Here is a 6,394-nt window from a genome sequence, read left to right as displayed (position 1 = left end):
ATATATGTATATATATATATATACATATATGTGTGTATATATATATATATATATATATATATATATATATATATATATATATATATATATATTATATATATATATATATACATATTTATATTTACACATACACACAAACACAGAAAATACATATGTACAAACTCACATACACAAACCCATATACAAACATAGCGTACCGTCGTTTCATGACAACTTCAAAAGAAAGCCTGTTACTTCGTTTAGATTTCTTCATTCCGATTCTTTTGTTTCTCACTTGATTGCTCGGCAGAGATAAGTTGGTGTAGATACTACAGTTCATTGACACTATATTGCACTAACTAATTGCAAATAATCGACACTCTCTCAGTGCTGCAATCTCGAGCCATCTTTTGGTTAATTTCCGCCATTTTAGCACCCGCTACGTTATTTCGAGGAGACTCCTGTGGTATAAAATCTTGACCAATCCGTTTCCAATTTACGTTTTTGATAGCATAAGAGACGCACGGGTTTATAGGACATCGCCCAATTTCTGATGCGTGTGCTTGCTTATGATATCGTATCAGAGGTGATGAGAGCGTCAATCTAAGACATTTATCCTCCTCTGTCTCCAACACTTTTTTCCCCCATGGGAGTGGATGTGGCTAATGAGACTGATACAAGATACGCAGATCTTGTGGCACTAAGAGCGCTAAAAGTGACCCCGAACGACAGCTACATGGGTTTGATGACGACGTCTCCTCCTCTCTTCATGCAGTCTCTTGTGTTCAGTTTCAAAGCACTCTACTCCAGCATCACAAACTGATTTCCATACCTTTCGATTAACAATCAATGGGTCCAACCGACTGGAAGGGATGCCGCATATAATGAAAAAAAGAAAAACAAGGGCTTATTCAGTAAAAAAAAAAGGCTTTTAGTACATTAAAACTTATGGCTAGCCCAGCTTCGCATACAAGAACCGATGTAAATTCTTCAACGTAAATCTTCCCCCGCCCCTCATCCACTATTTCGAGTTACCTCTCTGTAATCCCTTTAATCTAAAATTGATTTCATATTACCCTCGTGGATAGACTGCATGCCATTTCATATGACCTCTGCACTGTTCTCATCTTCTCTCTGATTCCGTTAAATTGGTAGATTCTAATTCTTGCAGCTCATAATACGTTTATAGCAGTGATTTCCGAACTTTTTCGAGCTGCCAACCTCTGGCACCCAAGTCACACTGAGTCCCCTCTCACCTTCACAAACATAGACCACTTTCTGAAGCAAATTCAAAACAACTATTTATTTCACAATTAAAACTTAACCTGATTAACCCATTACTTTGTTGTTTTTACACCCGTCGCCCCGATTTGGCCACCCCATCATTGCCTCACTTTTCTTCAGCACCCACTGGATTCCTGCACCTACCCTAGTGGGGCTGTACAGCCCACTTTCGGAACAACTGATTTATAACATTAAACGCGTGTAACATTCAAGATTGAAGTCAGTCTTAAAATGTGAAAATGATAAAAAAGAATATTGTATTTTTTAAACATTCTTTCTTTCTTTTTACTTGTTTCAGTCATTTGACTGCGGCCATGCTGGAGCACCGCCTTTAGTCGAGCAAATCGACCCCAGGACTTATTCTTTGTAAGCCCAGTACTTATTCTATCGGTCTCTTTTGCCGAACCGCTAAGTGACGGGGACGTAAACACACCAGCATCGGTTGTCAAGCAATGCTAGGGGGACAAACACAGACATACACACACACACACACACACACATATACATACATATATATATATATATATATATATTATATATATATACATATATACGACAGGCTTCTTTCAGTTTCCGTCTACCTAATCCACTCACAAGGCATTGGTCGGCCCGGGGCTATAGCAGAAGACACTTGCCCAAGATGCCACGCAGTGGGACTGAACCCGGAACCATGTGGTTGATTAGCAAGCTACTTACCACACAGCCACTCCTGCGCCTCCCCAAACATTTTTATGAAGCCTTTAAAAAAATATATTTTGCTGAAGAAAATTAATGATTCTAATGAGGGTATAATGATTCTTTCATTTGCAACCAGAGCAATGAATATTTGGGGAAAGATTTGAATAGGGTAATCTGAGGGTGGGGCAAGGATATCGATTTGGAATTACCACCGGAAGTAATTTGATGTTGATTTCTTTCAACTCCCTGGTAATCTGAACCCGATCTCATGTTACCTGGAGGTACGTTTGATGCTGGAGGGGGGGGGGACGTTTTCTCCTTGAGCAAGGTATTCCATTTCACTTCGTTCAAGTCTACTCATCTGAAAATGAGAACCTGAAACCCTTCTATGAACATCCCGTCTTTTCAGCGTGTGTAGGGCTATTATTTGATATGACCTCCGTCATTTTTTAAGACGGGGAGAGTCGTGGCCAAGTGGCTATGAAATTTGGATTTTAATCATGAGGTCGGCATTTCAATTCTTGAACAGAGCATTGCATTGTTTCTTTGAGCAAAGTACTTTATTTTACGATGCTCCAATCTACTTAACTGTAATGCGTATCAATTGAGTGATGGTGTAACCCTGCTCTCTCTTCCCCTGTTTCTCTTTTCCCCTCTCTCTCTCTCTCTGTCTCTCTCCTTTCTCTCTCTCTTCTTCCCTCACTCTCTCCTTCTCTCCTTATTTCTCTCTCCCTCCCTTTCTCTTACTCTTTCTCCTCCCCCTCTTCCCTTCACTCCCAATCCCTCCCTCTCTCGCACTCTTTCTCTCTGTTTCTCTCCTTCTTTCTCTCTCTCACCGTCACTATTTCCCTCTCTGTCCCTTTCTCCTTTTCCCTCCCCTCTCCCTCCCTCACTTCCTACCCCTCCTTCTCTCGATCTCTCGCACTGACTCTGTCTCCCTGCCTCTCCCTCTGCCTCCATCTCTCTTTTTCTTTCTCTCTCTCTCTCTCTCTCTCTCTTCTCTCTCTCTCTCTCTCTCTCTTCTCTCTCTCCTCTCTCCCTTGTTTCTATATCTAAGGAATTCTGCCGCGTGAAGAATGAGCGGTGTGTGAGAGTGTCTGTCGTCTGCTAGTGTCTAACTAAAACAAAAACCGAAATCACAGATCGCGCTACGAAGTCATATTCGCTTGCAGGTGACAGTTGGTTGTACACTTTTTATGATGAATAGCTGCTCTTTCTAGCAGTTAGACAGACTTAATTAGAAGGTAAAAACTGTGCAACGAGGATAAGCTGGTACTTGTACAGAACAAATGGAGAGGTGGTGTGATTCAACTGAAAGGTATAAGTACGACACGAGAAGTCATTGATGTGTGTGAAGAAAAAAAAAGGGAAACATTTTATTAGATTAATTATTGCTTTAATTATTTAACACTAAAGCAACTTTCACTGAGCAAACTTAAAATCAAAGACGTCCCAATCGTGCCTATTTCTTTATATACGTATTTATATTCGCGCGTGTGTATGTACGTGTGTATGCATGTATGCATGCATTTATGTGTGTATATGTGTGTGCATAACAAACATACATATGCATACACATATGTGTTTGCATATATATGTGTGTGTACACATGGATATATGCACATGTATGTATGTCCGTATGTATAAAATTTCTGGATGCTACCGTCTTACGAAATTTTCCTATATTGTCGTTAAAAGCACGAAATGGCTCAGTAAAACAGTCGACAACTGATGAGCGAGTTATCTTCTTTTGATATTTTGTCCTGTTCTTGTATTTCGTGTGTTTATGTATTTTTCACTTGTTGGTGATGTCCTTTATTTAATATGTATTTTTTATTTATTTATAATCGAACGCCATGCAGCCTTGTCCACAGTAAGTTCTTACATTTATATATAACTAGCAGTATCGCCCGGCGTTGCTCGGGTTTGTAAGGGAAATAACTATATAAGCAAAAAACTGCATTAAAAATGGAAAAAAAATTATGGTAATTTTTTTTTTAAATCGTTGACTCATCGTAGACATTTTTAGAGAGTTACTTCCTTTATATAATAGCGAAAAAAATGTATTAAAATGGAAAAAAATGATGGTAAATTTTTTTTTTAATCGTAGACTCATCGTAGACGCGCGCTAATACCCAGAAGGGCTCGATATGAATAACGACTATAAGATACCCGGTTTTGGTTAAACTGCACCGCAAAATGTGGGAGTAGTTAGGAATCTAAATCGTAGGAGACAGACAGCACACAACCCCTCTTTTATATATAAAGATTTCTGCAACTCTACACTATGTTTCCTTTCTATCTCTCAATGCCTCTACAATCCTATATATTTTCCGATTCTTCTCCTCCTTCTTTGCTGTCTTCTGTCTGTCTTTCTCCTACTCCCTACTATCTTTCGTTCCTTCTCCCTTCTCCTCATCACACACTTTGTTTCCTTCCCTCATCCTCTCTTGTCCTCTTCCCCCTCTGTCTCTTGCTCACACGTGACTACAGGCCATTTCTTTCACCCCTGTCTTTTCTGGTGGGGATGGCCACCGGGCTAAACGTCGTTTCTTTCGCCAGCCGACATTTTATCTCTTCTACTCTTTACCTTTCTATTTACTCCATTTCCTTAAGGAATTTCTTCCGGGCTTTACCCATTACAATTCGTCTTGGCCTAACGGCTCTTAATGTTTGTCCTACTAGTGATGGCGACGTTATACCTCATCTACTCATACAGCCGCAGATTCAATACGGAGGCCTACATCAAGTGCCTTGAGGAGGTGGGACTGCCCTGGCTCAAGAGGGTGGCTGCTGGAACACCCTATAGCTGGCAACAGGACTCTGCACCATGCCTCACAAGCGGGAGAACCCAGTGATGGCTGTCAGACAATTTCTGCGACCATATCACCCCTAACATCTGGCTACCTAATTCCCCAGACTGCAACCCCCTTGATTAATATGTGTGGGGCGCAAGCCCTTGTAATACCAAAGATGAACCGAAGGCCAGCATTATGGCAGCATTCACCAACTTAAACAAGGAGAATATCCAGAAGAGATGCATGAGATTCCGAAGTCGTCCAATGGCGAATTTATTGAATAAATTTACTCTTTAGTATTTCAAGACATTTTTATTTAATGTTGGTAAATATATCTCTTAAAATGAGATGTCAGCGTTATTTTCACTTTGTGCGTAATTTAGACTACAATATATTCTCTGCACCCTGCATATATACATGTATGTATGTATGTATGTATGTATGTATGTATGTATGTATGTATGTATGTATGTATGTATGTATGTAATTATATATGTATGTATATATGTATGTATGTATATACGTATGTATGTATGTATGTATGTAATTATATATGTATTTATATATGTATGTATGTATATACGTATGTACGTGTGTATGTATGTATGTATGTATGTATGTATGTATGTATGAATGCAAGCATGAATGCAAGTATGTATGTATGTATGTATGTATGTATGTTGTATGTATGTATGTATGCATGTATGTATGTAATTATGTATGTATGCATGTATGTATGTATGTATGTAATTATGTATGTATGCATGTATGTATGTATGTATGTATGTATGCAAGAATGCATGTATGTATGTATGTATGTATGTATGTATGTATGTATGCATGCATGTATGTATGTATGTATGTGTGGTTTAGTTGTTAGGGTGTAGCACTCATTATCGTAAGATTGTGTTTCCGATTCCTCGACCGGGCCGTACTTTGTCTACCTGACCAACCCTAAAATTTCATGTTGCTCCAGTCCCCGCAGTTGTTAAAAATGGGCAATCTTGTGATGGACCGGCATTCTGCCTAAAATGCGAATATATTTTCAGAGCTATCTACTTGTGCCACATCCTATAGCTTTCTCGGAGACTGGTTTCTCGGAAACTATGTGTGCAATGATTCTCAAAGGAGAGTCCCCGCAGCTATTAAAATTGAGCAGTCTTGTGGCGGACCGGCATTCTGCCTAAAATGCGAATATATTCTCAGAGTTATCTACTTGTGCCACATCCTATAGCTTTCTCGGAGACTGGTTTCTCGGAAACTTTGAGTGCAATGATTCTTAAAGGAGAAACAGCTAATAACCGTTATTACGTAACTCCAGTTCTTTTATCATTCCTTAATTGTGTGTATGTGTATGTGTTTTGTCCAATAAGTCCGTCATTTAACAATGGTAAGATTAACGACGGTTCAACTTTTCTTTAAAGATAATTGACTTTTTTCTATTGTTTCATCTTCCCCTTTATCTTCCACCACTTTTAAGTTTTGTATTGAGACAATATATGATATATACACATGTATATATATATACATACATATATATATATTGTATGTGTGTGTACGCATATAAACGTATAAATACGTACATACGCATAAATATGTATAAATATGTATAAACACACACACACACATAAATATATATATATATATATATATTT

Source organism: Octopus sinensis, linkage group LG11 (genome assembly GCF_006345805.1).
Source record: "Octopus sinensis linkage group LG11, ASM634580v1, whole genome shotgun sequence".
Taxonomy (NCBI): domain Eukaryota; kingdom Metazoa; phylum Mollusca; class Cephalopoda; order Octopoda; family Octopodidae; genus Octopus; species Octopus sinensis.
This window is presented reverse-complemented; position numbering follows the sequence as displayed.